The following is a 14906-nucleotide window of genomic DNA, read 5'->3' as shown; positions in this document are numbered from 1 at the left end:
AGTTCTGAGTGGCTTACCCCTTATTCTTAGAGGGCGAGCCCCTAGGTCTGGACTTTCCCAACATCGGGAACATTCTTCCTGCATCTAGCCTGTCCAGTCCCATCAGGATTTTATATGTTTCAATGAGATCCACGCTCCCACCCCCCACCCCCCACCACCAATTCTCCTAAAATTCCAGTGAGGACAAGTCCAGTCATTCCAATCTTTCTTCAAATATCAGCCCTGCCATCCTGTGAGCCTTTATTTTTGGGACTAGATTGGGTTGGGATATCTGGTCAGCATGGATGGGTTGGACCGAAGGGTCTGTTTCTGTGCTGTCCATCTCTGTGACTCTGATCAGTTTCCATTGTACTTTTGCTTCAAGCTTTTGATTTTCTTTGTTACAGTTCCCCGCCAGGAGCCGTCTAATCTGGCCAATGTTTATTTGGAAAAGAATAGATAGGAGTTTACACCGCACAGTTCTTGTGAAGGTTAAGTTATCTTCACTCTGATGATACCTACGATCTATTCTGTAGGGAATAGATACTGAGCAGATCTGGCAGTTCAAAATGAGGTATCCATGAGGCGCTACGGACCAGCAACAGAAGCAGATCTGCATTCAATCACAATCTGTGATGCACGGTGGCTCAGTGGTTAGCACCGCTGCCTCACAGAGCCAGGGACCTGGGTTCAATTCCAGCGTCAGGCAACCATCGATGTGGAGTTTGCACATTCTCACTGTGTCTGTGTGGGTTTCCTTCCACACTCCAAAGATATGCAGGTTAGGGTGGATTGGAGATGGGAAATTGTCCCATAGGGTTCAGGGATGTGTAGGTTAGGGTGGATTGGCCATGCTAAATTACCCCATAGTGTTCAGGGATGTGTAGGTTAGGGTGGATTGGCTATGCTAAATTACCCCATAGTGCTCAGGGATGTGTAGGTTAGGGTGGATTGGCCATGATAAATTACCCCATAGTGTTCTGGGATGTGTAGGTGAGGGTGGATTGGCCATGCTAAATTACCCCATAGTGTTCAGGGATGTGTACGTTAGGGTGGATTGGCCATGCTAAATTACCCCATAGTGTTCAGGGATGTGTAGGTTAGGATGGATTGGCCATGTTAAATTACCCCATAGTGTTAAGTGCATTAGTCAGCGCAAAATGGGTCTGGGTGGGTTACTCTTTGGAGGGTCGGTGTGGACTTGTTGGGCTGAAGGGCCGGTTTGCACACTGTGGGGAATCTAATCTAATCTAAACTGTTTGACTCCTCGTCCAATTCTCTCCGGAACCTTTGGACTCCTGACTGTCCACAAATTAGGACTCCTCCTCCCTTCAAATTGTGGGGCGCCTCAACCCATTCCCCCTAACTGTGGGAGGCCTCACCTCACCCGGGTCCCAGTACTGACTTGAGAAATGTTCAGAACTCAGCTACAACAACGAATGAAATGGCAGTCACAGGGGAGCAGGAGGGATGGGACGGTTGGCTGTTGTCGCTGTGTCGCTGAAATCAACAGGCTGAACATTTGGCAACTTTTAAGCATCTGTGAACATTTTATTTACATCTCCGAACTGTTATGCTACGCTGAGCTACCAGCATCGCACTGCAAACTCTCACCCGACTCATGAGGTCCCCAGGCCAGTCTCCTCACATTAACCTCTTGACCCTAATGCAGTTTGGACATTCCCCTCCCCTCGTGCTGTGAACGCAGGTTCCAGTGGTGGGACTCTTATTTATAATAATATCATGGACTTGTAGGGGGGGGGGGGGGGGGAGGGGGATGTGAAGTGAGTAGTGAGTGGCACTGCAGAACAGGACTGTGAGGGAGAGTTACAGACAGGGATGGGGAGCACAGCATGCAAGCCTGGAATCTTGCTTTGTCTCTGTGAGAACCAGTACCACACAGGGGCAACTACGGTTGCTCATTGAGGGTAGGGGTGTAAGTCACGATTGAGCGCAGTGGGAACAGCAGGACATCAAGTTGAGATTGGACCATGGGGCGACAGAGGGTGACAATGTGAGGAAATGACATGGGGCAGGAAGAAGTTCAGTGATTGTCCCACCACCCCAGATCCCCGTCAGGCTTCTGAATAAAGGGGGGGGGTCTCTGTCCGTGGACTGGCGATGAAGGCCCACTTTCAACCATCAGTTGGATGATGACTGTTGACCTTGACTGGGATTGAGGCCAGAACGGGATCATCCTGCAAAGGGAACACAGAAAGCATGCAAAATGGGAAACTGAGATGCCTCTGAAATAAACACTTGGAATCAGAAAGATTTTGCGACATTTACATAGACAGCAAGGGGACAGGGAATCATGAGACTAGGAAACGACAGACTCATGCCAATGTTCCAGAGACATGAGTTCAAATCCCATCCTGGTAGGTGGAGAAATTTGAATTATATAAAAAAGTCTAATACAATTGCAATCTAATGGTAATCATTGCCAATTGTCATAAACAAGGGCCCAGGCTGGTTAAGCACATTAGGAATGAAATAATGATGTCCTCACACATGGCCCACATGGGACACCAGATCGAGATCAATGTGAATAACTCTTAATTAGGGACGGGCATTAACACTGTGCGGAACTGATATCCACATCCCATACACTGGGGGTTGAATGGGGGTGTACAGACTGTGATGGGGGAGAGTGTAGATGGGGAAGTGGGAGGGGGATTGAATGGGGGTGTACAGACTGTGATGGGGGAGAGTGTAGATGGGGCAGTGGGAGGGGGATTGAATGGGGGTGTACAGACTGTGATGGGGGAGAGTGTAGATGGGACAGTGGGAGGGGGATTGAATGGGGGTGTACAGACTGTGATGGGGGAGAGTGTAGATGGGGCAGTGTGAGGGGGATTGAATGGGGGTGTACAGACTGTGATGGGGGAGAGTGTAGATGGGGCAGTGTGAGGGGGATTGAATGGGGGTGTACAGACTGTGATGGGGGAGAGTGTAGATGGGACAGTGGGAGGGGGATTGAATGGGGGTGTACAGACTGTGATGGGGGAGAGTGTAGATGGGGCAGTGTGAGGGGGATTGAATGGGGGTGTACAGACTGTGATGGGGGAGAGTGTAGATGGGGCAGTGGGACGGGGATTGAATGGGGGTGTACAGACTGTGATGGGGGAGAGTGTAGATGGGACAGTGGGAGGGGGATTGAATGGGGGTGTACAGACTGTGATGGGGGAGAGTGTGGATGGGGCAGTGGGAGGGGGGATTGAATGGGGGTGTACAGACTGTGATGGGGGAGAGTGTGGATGGGGCAGTGGGAGGGGGATTGAATGGGGGTGTACAGACTGTGATGGGGGAGAGTGTAGATGGGACAGTGGGAGGGGGATTGAATGGGGGTGCACAGACTGTGATAGGGGAGAGTGTAGATGGGGCAGTGGGAGGGGGATTGAATGGGGGTGTACAGACTGTGATGGGGGAGAGTGTAGATGGGGCAGTGGGAGGGGGATTGAATGGGGGTGTACAGACTGTGATGGGGAGAGTGTAGATGGGACAGTGGGAGGGGGATTGAATGGGGGTGTACAGACTGTGATAGGGGAGAGTGTAGATGGGACAGTGGGAGGGGGGATTGAATGGGGGTGTACAGACTGTGATGGGGAGAGTGTGGATGGGGCAGTGGGAGGGGGATTGAATGGGGGTGTACAGACTGTGATGGGGGAGAGTGTAGATGGGACAGTGGGAGGGGGTTTGAATGGGGGTGTACAGACTGTGATAGGGGAGAGTGTAGATGGGGCAGTGGGAGGGGGATTGAATGGGGGTGTACAGACTGTGATGGGGAGAGTGTAGATGGGACAGTGGGAGGGGGATTGAATGGGGGTGTACAGACTGTGATGGGGGAGAGTGTAGATGGGGCAGTGGGAGGGGGATTGAATGGGGGTGTACAGACTGTGATGGGGAGAGTGTGGATGGGACAGTGGGAGGGGGATTGAATGGGGGTGTACAGACTGTGATGGGGGAGAGTGTAGATGGGGCAGTGGGAGGGGGATTGAATGGGGGTGTACAGACTGTGATGGGGGAGAGTGTAGATGGGACAGTGGGAGGGGGATTGAATGGGGGTGTACAGACTGTGATGGGGGAGAGTGTAGATGGGACAGTGGGAGGGGGATTGAATGGGGGTGTACAGACTGTGATGGGGAGAGTGTAGATGGGACAGTGGGAGGGGGGATTGAATGGGGGTGTACAGACTGTGATGGGGAGAGTGTGGATGGGACAGTGGGAGGGGGATTGAATGGGGGTGTACAGACTGTGATGGGGGAGTGTAGATGGGGCAGTGGGTGGGGGATTGAATGGGGGTGTACAGACTGTGATAGGGAGAGTGTAGATGGGACAGTGGGAGGGGGATTGAATGGGGGTGTACAGACTGTGATGGGGGAGAGTGTAGATGGGGCAGTGTGGGGGATTGAATGGGGGTGTACAGGCTGTGATGGGGGAGAGTGTAGATGGGACAGTGGGAGGGGGATTGAATGGGGGTGTACAGACTGTGATGGGGGAGAGTGTAGATGGGACAGTGGGAGGGGGATTGAATGGGGGTGTACAGACTGTGATGGGGAGAGTGTGGATGGGGCAGTGTGGGGGATTGAATGGGGGTGTACAGACTGTGATGGGGGAGAGTGTAGATGGGGCAGTGTGAGGGGGATTGAATGGGGGTGTACAGACTGTGATGGGGGAGAGTGTAGATGGGACAGTGGGAGGGGGGATTGAATGGGGGTGTACAGGCTGTGATGGGGGAGAGTGTGGATGGGGCAGTGGGAGGGGGGATTGAATGGGGGTGTACAGACTGTGATGGGGGAGAGTGTAGATGGGACAGTGTGGGGGGGGATTGAATGGGGGTGTACAGACTGTGATGGGGGAGTGTGTAGATGGGACAGTGGGAGGGGGATTGAATGGGGGTGTACAGACTGTGATGGGGAGAGTGTAGATGGGGCAGTGGGAGGGGGATTGAATGGGGGTGTACAGACTGTGATGGGGGAGAGTGTAGATGGGACAGTGGGAGGGGGGATTGAATGGGGGTGTACAGACTGTGATGGGGGAGAGTGTAGATGGGACAGTGGGAGGGGGATTGAATGGGGGTGTACAGACTGTGATGGGGAGAGTGTAGATGGGACAGTGGGAGGGGGATTGAATGGGGGTGTACAGACTGTGATGGGGGAGTGTAGATGGGGCAGTGTGGGGGATTGAATGGGGGTGTACAGACTGTGATGGGGGAGAGTGTAGATGGGGCAGTGGGAGGGGGATTGAATGGGGGTGTACAGACTGTGATGGGGGAGAGTGTAGATGGGGCAGTGGGAGGGGGATTGAATGGGGGTGTACAGACTGTGATGGGGAGAGTGTAGATGGGGCAGTGGGAGGGGGATTGAATGGGGGTGTACAGACTGTGATGGGGGAGAGTGTGGATGGGACAGTGGGAGGGGGATTGAATGGGGGTGTACAGACTGTGATGGGGGAGAGTGTAGATGGGGCAGTGGGAGGGGGATTGAATGGGGGTGTACAGACTGTGATGGGGGAGAGTGTAGATGGGGCAGTGGGAGGGGGGATTGAATGGGGGTGTACAGACTGTGATAGGGGAGAGTGTAGATGGGGCAGTGGGAGGGGGGATTGAATGGGGGTGTACAGACTGTGATGGGGGAGAGTGTAGATGGGACAGTGGGAGGGGGATTGAATGGGGGTGTACAGACTGTGATGGGGGTGAGTGTAGATGGGGCAGTGTGGGGGATTGAATGGGGGTGTACAGACTGTGATGGGGGAGAGTGTAGATGGGACAGTGGGAGGGGGATTGAATGGGGGTGTACAGACTGTGATGGGGGAGAGTGTAGATGGGACAGTGGGAGGGGGGATTGAATGGGGGTGTACAGACTGTGATGGGGGGAGAGTGTAGATGGGGCAGTGGGAGGGGGGATTGAATGGGGGTGTACAGACTGTGATGGGGGAGAGTGTAGATGGGACAGTGGGAGGGGGATTGAATGGGGGTGTACAGACTGTGATAGGGGAGAGTGTAGATGGGACAGTGGGAGGGGGATTGAATGGGGGTGTACAGACTGTGATGGGGGAGAGTGTAGATGGGGCAGTGGGAGGGGGGATTGAATGGGGGTGTACAGACTGTGATGGGGGAGAGTGTAGATGGGACAGTGTGGGGGATTGAATGGGGGTGTACAGACTGTGAGAGGGGGAGAGTGTAGATGGGGCAGTGGGAGGGGGATTGAATGGGGGTGTACAGACTGTGATGGGGGGAGAGTGTAGATGGGGCAGTGGGAGGGGGATTGAATGGGGGTGTACAGACTGTGATGGGGAGAGTGTGGATGGGGCAGTGGGAGGGGGATTGAATGGGGGTGTACAGACTGTGATGGGGGAGAGTGTGGATGGGGCAGTGGGATTGAATGGGGGTGTACAGACTGTGATAGGGGAGTGTAGATGGGGCAGTGGGAGGGGGATTGAATGGGGGTGTACAGACTGTGATGGGGGAGAGTGTGGATGGGGCAGTGGGATTGAATGGGGGTGTACAGACTGTGATGGGGGAGTGTAGATGGGACAGTGGGAGGGGGATTGAATGGGGGTGTACAGACTGTGATAGGGGAGTGTAGATGGGACAGTGGGAGGGGGATTGAATGGGGGTGTACAGACTGTGATGGGGGAGAGTGTGGATGGGGCAGTGGGAGGGGGATTGAATGGGGGTGTACAGACTGTGATGGGGGAGAGTGTGGATGGGGCAGTGGGATTGAATGGGGGTGTACAGACTGTGATGGGGGAGTGTAGATGGGACAGTGGGAGGGGGATTGAATGGGGGTGTACAGACTGTGATAGGGGAGTGTAGATGGGACAGTGGGAGGGGGATTGAATGGGGGTGTACAGACTGTGATGGGGGAGAGTGTAGATGGGACAGTGGGAGGGGGGATTGAATGGGGGTGTACAGACTGTGATGGGGGAGAGTGTAGATGGGGCAGTGGGAGGGGGATTGAATGGGGGTGTACAGACTGTGATGGGGGAGAGTGTAGATGGGACAGTGGGAGGGGGATTGAATGGGGGTGTACAGACTGTGATGGGGGAGAGTGTAGATGGGACAGTGGGAGGGGGATTGAATGGGGGTGTACAGACTGTGATGGGGGAGAGTGTAGATGGGACAGTGGGAGGGGGATTGAATGGGGGTGTATAGACTGTGATGGGGGAGAGTGTAGATGGGACAGTGGGAGGGGGATTGAATGGGGGTGTACAGACTGTGATGGGGGAGAGTGTAGATGGGGCAGTGGGAGGGGGATTGAATGGGGGTGTACAGACTGTGATGGGGGAGAGTGTAGATGGGACAGTGGGAGGGGGATTGAATGGGGGTGTACAGACTGTGATGGGGGAGAGTGTAGATGGGACAGTGGGAGGGGGGATTGAATGGGGGTGTACAGACTGTGATGGGGGAGAGTGTGGATGGGGCAGTGGGAGGGGGATTGAATGGGGGTGTACAGACTGTGATGGGGGAGAGTGTGGATGGGGCAGTGGGAGGGGGATTGAATGGGGGTGTACAGACTGTGATAGGGGGAGAGTGTGGATGGGGCAGTGGGAGGGGGATTGAATGGGGGTGTACAGACTGTGATGGGGGAGAGTGTGGATGGGGCAGTGTGGGGGATTGAATGGGGGTGTACAGACTGTGATGGGGGAGAGTGTGGATGGGACAGTGGGAGGGGGGATTGAATGGGGGTGTACAGACTGTGATGGGGGAGAGTGTAGATGGGACAGTGGGAGGGGGATTGAATGGGGGTGTACAGACTGTGATGGGGGAGAGTGTAGATGGGGCAGTGTGGGGGATTGAATGGGGGTGTACAGACTGTGATGGGGGAGAGTGTAGATGGGACAGTGGGAGGGGGATTGAATGGGGGTGTACAGACTGTGATGGGGGAGAGTGTAGATGGGACAGTGGGAGGGGGATTGAATGGGGGTGTACAGACTGTGATGGGGGAGAGTGTAGATGGGACAGTGGGAGGGGGATTGAATGGGGGTGTACAGACTGTGATGGGGGAGAGTGTGGATGGGGCAGTGGGATTGAATGGGGGTGTACAGACTGTGATGGGGGAGAGTGTGGATGTGACAGTGGGAGGGGGGATTGAATGGGGGTGTACAGACTGTGATGGGGAGAGTGTAGATGGGGCAGTGGGAGGGGGATTGAATGGGGGTGTACAGACTGTGATGGGGGAGAGTGTAGATGGGACAGTGGGAGGCGGATTGAATGGGGGTGTACAGACTGTGATGGGGAGAGTGTAGATGGGACAGTGGGAGGGGGGATTGAATGGGGGTGTAAAGACTGTGATGGGGGAGAGTGTAGATGGGACAGTGGGAGGGGGATTGAATGGGGGTGTACAGACTGTGATGGGGGAAGAGTGTAGATGGGACAGTGGGAGGGGGGATTGAATGGGGGTGTACAGACTGTGATGGGGGAGAGTGTAGATGGGACAGTGGGAGGGGGGATTGAATGGGGGTGTACAGACTGTGATGGGGGAGAGTGTAGATGGGACAGTGGGAGGGGGGATTGAATGGGGGTGTACAGACTGTGATAGGGGAGAGTGTAGATGGGACAGTGGGAGGGGGATTGAATGGGGGTGTACAGACTGTGATGGGGGAGAGTGTAGATGGGGCAGTGGGAGGGGGGATTGAATGGGGGTGTACAGACTGTGATGGGGGAGAGTGTAGATGGGACAGTGGGAGGGGGATTGAATGGGGGTGTACAGACTGTGATGGGGGAGAGTGTAGATGGGACAGTGGGAGGGGGATTGAATGGGGGTGTACAGACTGTGATAGGGGAGAGTGTAGATGGGACAGTGGGAGGGGGATTAAATGGGGGTGTACAGACTGTGATGGGGGAGAGTGTAGATGGGGCAGTGGGAGGGGGGATTGAATGGGGGTGTACAGACTGTGATGGGGGAGAGTGTAGATGGGACAGTGGGAGGGGGGATTGAATGGGGGTGTACAGACTGTGATGGGGGAGAGTGTAGATGGGACAGTGGGAGGGGGGATTGAATGGGGGTGTACAGACTGTGATGGGGGAGAGTGTAGATGGGACAGTGGGAGGGGGGATTGAATGGGGGTGTACAGACTGTGATAGGGGAGAGTGTAGATGGGACAGTGGGAGGGGGATTGAATGGGGGTGTACAGACTGTGATGGGGGAGAGTGTAGATGGGGCAGTGGGAGGGGGGATTGAATGGGGGTGTACAGACTGTGATGGGGGAGAGTGTAGATGGGACAGTGGGAGGGGGATTGAATGGGGGTGTACAGACTGTGATGGGGGAGAGTGTAGATGGGACAGTGGGAGGGGGATTGAATGGGGGTGTACAGACTGTGATAGGGGAGAGTGTAGATGGGACAGTGGGAGGGGGATTAAATGGGGGTGTACAGACTGTGATGGGGGAGAGTGTAGATGGGGCAGTGGGAGGGGGGATTGAATGGGGGTGTACAGACTGTGATGGGGGAGAGTGTAGATGGGACAGTGGGAGGGGGATTGAATGGGGGTGTACAGACTGTGATGGGGGAGAGTGTAGATGGGGCAGTGGGAGGGGGATTGAATGGGGGTGTACAGACTGTGATGGGGGAGAGTGTAGATGGGACAGTGGGAGGGGGATTGAATGGGGGTGTACAGACTGTGATGGGGGAGAGTGTAGATGGGGCAGTGGGAGGGGGATTGAATGGGGGTGTACAGACTGTGATAGGGGAGAGTGTGGATGGGGCAGTGGGAGGGGGATTGAATGGGGGTGTACAGACTGTGATGGGGGAGAGTGTAGATGGGGCAGTGTGGGGGATTGAATGGGGGTGTACAGACTGTGATGGGGGAGAGTGTAGATGGGACAGTGGGAGGGGGATTGAATGGGGGTGTACAGACTGTGATGGGGGAGAGTGTAGATGGGACAGTGGGAGGGGTTTGAATGGGGGTGTACAGACTGTGATGGGGGAGAGTGTAGATGGGACAGTGGGAGGGGGATTGAATGGAGGTGTACAGACTGTGATGGGGGAGAGTGTAGATGGGGCAGTGTGAGGGGGATTGAATGGGGGTGTACAGACTGTGATGGGGGAGAGTGTAGATGGGGCAGTGGGAGGGGGATTGAATGGAGGTGTACAGACTGTGATGGGGGAGAGTGTAGATGGGGCAGTGGGAGGGGGATTGAATGGGGGTGTACAGACTGTGATGGGGGAGAGTGTAGATGGGACAGTGGGAGGGGGATTGAATGGGGGTGTACAGACTGTGATGGGGGAGAGTGTAGATGGGACAGTGGGAGGGGGATTGAATGGGGGTGTACAGACTGTGATGGGGGAGAGTGTAGATGGGACAGTGGGAGGGGGATTGAATGGGGGTGTACAGACTGTGATGGGGGAGAGTGTAGATGGGACAGTGGGAGGGGGATTGAATGGGGGTGTACAGACTGTGATGGGGGAGAGTGTAGATGGGACAGTGGGAGGGGGGATTGAATGGGGGTGTACAGACTGTGATGGGGGAGAGTGTAGATGGGACAGTGGGAGGGGGATTGAATGGGGGTGTACAGACTGTGATGGGGGAGAGTGTAGATGGGGCAGTGGGAGGGGGATTGAATGGGGGTGTACAGACTGTGATGGGGGAGAGTGTAGATGGGACAGTGGGAGGGGGATTGAATGGAGGTCTACAGACTGTGATGGGGAGAGTTTAGATGGGGCAGTGGGAGGGGGATTGAATGGGGGTGTACAGACTGTGATGGGGGAGAGTGTAGATGGGACAGTGGGAGGGGGATTGAATGGAGGTCTACAGACTGTGATGGGGAGAGTTTAGATGGGACAGTGGGAGGGGGGATTGAATGGGGGTGTACAGACTGTGATGGGGAGAGTGTAGATGGGGCAGTGGGAGGGGGATTGAATGGGGGTGTACAGACTGTGATGGGGGAGAGTGTGGATGGGACAGTGGGAGGGGGATTGAATGGGGGTGTACAGACTGTGATGGGGAGAGTGTGGATGGGGCAGTGGGAGGGGGATTGAATGGGGGTGTACAGACTGTGATAGGGGAGAGTGTAGATGGGGCAGTGGGAGGGGGATTGAATGGGGGTGTACAGACTGTGATGGGGGAGTGTAGATGGGGCAGTGGGAGGGGGATTGAATGGGGGTGTACAGACTGTGATGGGGGAGAGTGTAGGTGGGGCAGTGGGAGGGGGATTGAATGGGGGTGTACAGACTGTGATGGGGAGAGTGTAGATGGGACAGTGGGAGGGGGATTGAATGGGGGTGTACAGACTGTGATAGGGGAGAGTGTAGATGGGACAGTGGGAGGGGGATTGAATGGGGGTGTACAGACTGTGATGGGGGAGAGTGTAGATGGGACAGTGGGAGGGGGATTGAATGGGGGTGTACAGACTGTGATGGGGGAGAGTGTAGATGGGGCAGTGGGAGGGGGATTGAATGGGGGTGTACAGACTGTGATGGGGGAGTGTAGATGGGACAGTGGGAGGGGGATTGAATGGGGGTGTACAGACTGTGATGGGGGAGAGTGTAGATGGGACAGTGGGAGGGGGATTGAATGGGGGTGTACAGACTGTGATGGGGGAGAGTGTAGATGGGGCAGTGTGGGGGATTGAATGGGGGTGTACAGACTGTGATGGGGGAGAGTGTGGATGGGACAGTGGGAGGGGGGATTGAATGGGGGTGTACAGACTGTGATGGGGGAGAGTGTAGATGGGACAGTGTGGGGGATTGAATGGGGGTGTACAGACTGTGATGGGGGAGAGTGTAGATGGGACAGTGGGAGGGGGGATTGAATGGGGGTGTACAGACTGTGATGGGGGAGAGTGTAGATGGGGCAGTGGGAGGGGGATTGAATGGGGGTGTACAGACTGTGATGGGGGAGTGTGTAGATGGGACAGTGGGAGGGGGGATTGAATGGGGGTGTACAGACTGTGATGGGGGAGAGTGTAGATGGGACAGTGGGTGGGGGATTGAATGGGGGTGTACAGACTGTGATGGGGGAGAGTGTAGATGGGACAGTGGGAGGGGGATTGAATGGGGGTGTACAGACTGTGATGGGGGAGTGTAGATGGGACAGTGGGAGGGGGGATTGAATGGGGGTGTACAGACTGTGATGGGGGAGAGTGTAGATGGGACAGTGGGAGGGGGATTGAATGGGGGTGTACAGACTGTGATGGGGGAGAGTGTAGATGGGACAGTGGGAGGGGGATTGAATGGGGGTGTACAGACTGTGATGGGGGAGAGTGTAGATGGGGCAGTGGGAGGGGGATTGAATGGGGGTGTACAGACTGTGATGGGGGAGAGTGTAGATGGGGCAGTGGGAGGGGGATTGAATGGGGGTGTACAGACTGTGATGGGGGAGAGTGTAGATGGGACAGTGGGAGGGGGATTGAATGGGGGTGTACAGACTGTGATGGGGGAGAGTGTAGATGGGACAGTGGGAGGGGGATTGAATGGGGGTGTACAGACTGTGATGGGGGAGAGTGTAGATGGGGCAGTGGGAGGGGGATTGAATGGGGGTGTACAGACTGTGATGGGGGAGAGTGTAGATGGGACAGTGGGAGGGGGATTGAATGGGGGTGTACAGACTGTGATGGGGGAGAGTGTAGATGGGACAGTGGGAGGGGGATTGAATGGGGGTGTACAGACTGTGATGGGGGAGAGTGTAGATGGGGCAGTGGGAGGGGGATTGAATGGGGGTGTACAGACTGTGATTGGGGAGAGTGTAGATGGGGCAGTGTGGGGGATTGAATGGGGGTGTACAGACTGTGATGGGGAGAGTGTAGATGGGACAGTGGGAGGGGGATTGAATGGGGGTGTACAGACTGTGATGGGGGAGAGTGTAGATGGGGCAGTGGGAGGGGGATTGAATGGGGGTGTACAGACTGTGATGGGGGAGAGTGTAGATGGGACAGTGGGAGGGGGATTGAATGGGGGTGTACAGACTGTGATGGGGGAGAGTGTAGATGGGACAGTGGGAGGGGGGATTGAATGGGGGTGTACAGACTGTGATGGGGGAGAGTGTGGATGGGACAGTGGGAGGGGGATTGAATGGGGGTGTACAGACTGTGATGGGGGAGAGTGTGGATGGGACAGTGGGAGGGGGGATTGAATGGGGGTGTACAGACTGTGATGGGGAGAGTGTAGATGGGACAGTGGGAGGGGGATTGAATGGGGGTGTACAGACTGTGATGGGGGAGAGTGTAGATGGGGCAGTGGGAGGGGGATTGAATGGGGGTGTACAGACTGTGATAGGGGAGAGTGTAGATGGGGCAGTGGGAGGGGGATTGAATGGGGGTGTACAGACTGTGATGGGGGAGAGTGTAGATGGGACAGTGGGAGGGGGATTGAATGGGGGTGTACAGAGTGTGATGGGGAGAGTGTAGATGGGGCAGTGGGAGGGGGATTGAATGGGGGTGTACAGACTGTGATGGGGGAGAGTGTGGATGGGGCAGTGGGAGGGGGGATTGAATGGGGGTGTACAGACTGTGATGGGGGAGAGTGTAGACGGGGCAGTGGGAGGGGGATTGAATGGGGGTGTACAGACTGTGAAGGGGGAGAGTGTAGATGGGACAGTGGGAGGGGGGATTGAATGGGGGTGTACAGACTGTGATGGGGAGAGTGTAGATGGGACAGTGGGAGGGGGATTGAATGGGGGGGTACAGACTGTGATGGGGGAGAGTGTAGATGGGGCAGTGGGAGGGGGATTGAATGGGGGTGTACAGACTGTGATGGGGGAGAGTGTAGATGGGACAGTGGGAGGGGGATTGAATGGGGGTGTACAGACTGTGATGGGGGAGAGTGTAGATGGGACAGTGGGAGGGGGATTGAATGGGGGTGTACAGACTGTGATGGGGGAGAGTGTAGATTGGGCAGTGTGGGGGATTGAATGGGGGTGTACAGACTGTGATGGGGAGAGTGTAGATGGGACAGTGGGAGGGGGATTGAATGGGGGTGTACAGACTGTGATGGGGGAGAGGGTAGATGGGACAGTGGGAGGGGGATTGAATGGGGGTGTACAGACTGTGATGGGGGAGAGTGTGGATGGGGCAGTGGGAGGGGGATTGAATGGGGGTGTACAGACTGTGATAGGGGAGAGTGTAGATGGGACAGTGGGAGGGGGATTGAATGGGGGTGTACAGACTGTGATGGGGGGAGTGTAGATGGGGCAGTGTGGGGGATTGAATGGGGGTGTACAGACTGTGATGGGGGAGAGTGTAGATGGGGCAGTGGGAGGGGGATTGAATGGGGGTGTACAGACTGTGATGGGGGAGAGTGTAGATGGGGCAGTGTGGGGGATTGAATGGGGGTGTACAGACTGTGATGGGGGAGAGTGTAGATGGGACAGTGGGAGGGGGATTGAATGGGGGTGTACAGACTGTGATGGGGGAGAGTGTAGATGGGACAGTGGGAGGGGGATTGAATGGGGGTGTACAGACTGTGATAGGGGAGAGTGTAGATGGGACAGTGGGAGGGGGATTGAATGGGGGTGTACAGACTGTGATGGGGGGAGTGTAGATGGGACAGTGGGAGGGGGATTGAATGGGGGTGTACAGACTGTGATAGGGGAGAGTGTAGATGGGGCAGTGGGAGGGGGATTGAATGGGGGTGTACAGACTGTGATGGGGGGAGTGTAGATGGGACAGTGGGAGGGGGATTGAATGGGGGTGTACAGACTGTGATGGGGAGAGTGTAGATGGGACAGTGGGAGGGGGATTGAATGGGGGTGTACAGACTGTGATGGGGGAGAGTGTAGATGGGACAGTGGGAGGGGGATTGAATGGGGGTGTACAGACTGTGATGGGGGAGAGTGTAGATGGGACAGTGGGAGGGGGATTGAATGGGGGTGTACAGACTGTGATGGGGGAGAGTGTAGATGGGACAGTGGGAGGGGGATTGAATGGGGGTGTACAGACTGTGATAGGGGAGAGTGTGGATGGGGCAGTGGGAGGGGGATTGAATGGGG

At 55.7% G+C, this 14906-nt stretch overlaps 1 long non-coding RNA gene across 1 annotated transcript in view; it reads right to left on the bottom strand.

Annotated features, from left to right (window-relative positions):
• Positions 1-1506: 1506 nt before the first annotated feature.
• Positions 1507-14906, bottom strand: part of LOC140468470 (uncharacterized) — a 40499-nt gene continuing 27099 nt past the window's right edge. The window contains exon 3 of the long non-coding RNA XR_011955657.1: positions 1507-2177. This is a non-coding gene — a long non-coding RNA (uncharacterized lncRNA). The remainder of the gene's footprint in view (positions 2178-14906) is intronic.

This window comes from Chiloscyllium punctatum, chromosome 47 (assembly GCF_047496795.1).
Source record: "Chiloscyllium punctatum isolate Juve2018m chromosome 47, sChiPun1.3, whole genome shotgun sequence".
NCBI lineage: Eukaryota > Metazoa > Chordata > Chondrichthyes > Orectolobiformes > Hemiscylliidae > Chiloscyllium > Chiloscyllium punctatum.
Note: the sequence above shows the minus strand (reverse complement) of the source record. Positions and strands in the feature narration are given on the sequence as shown.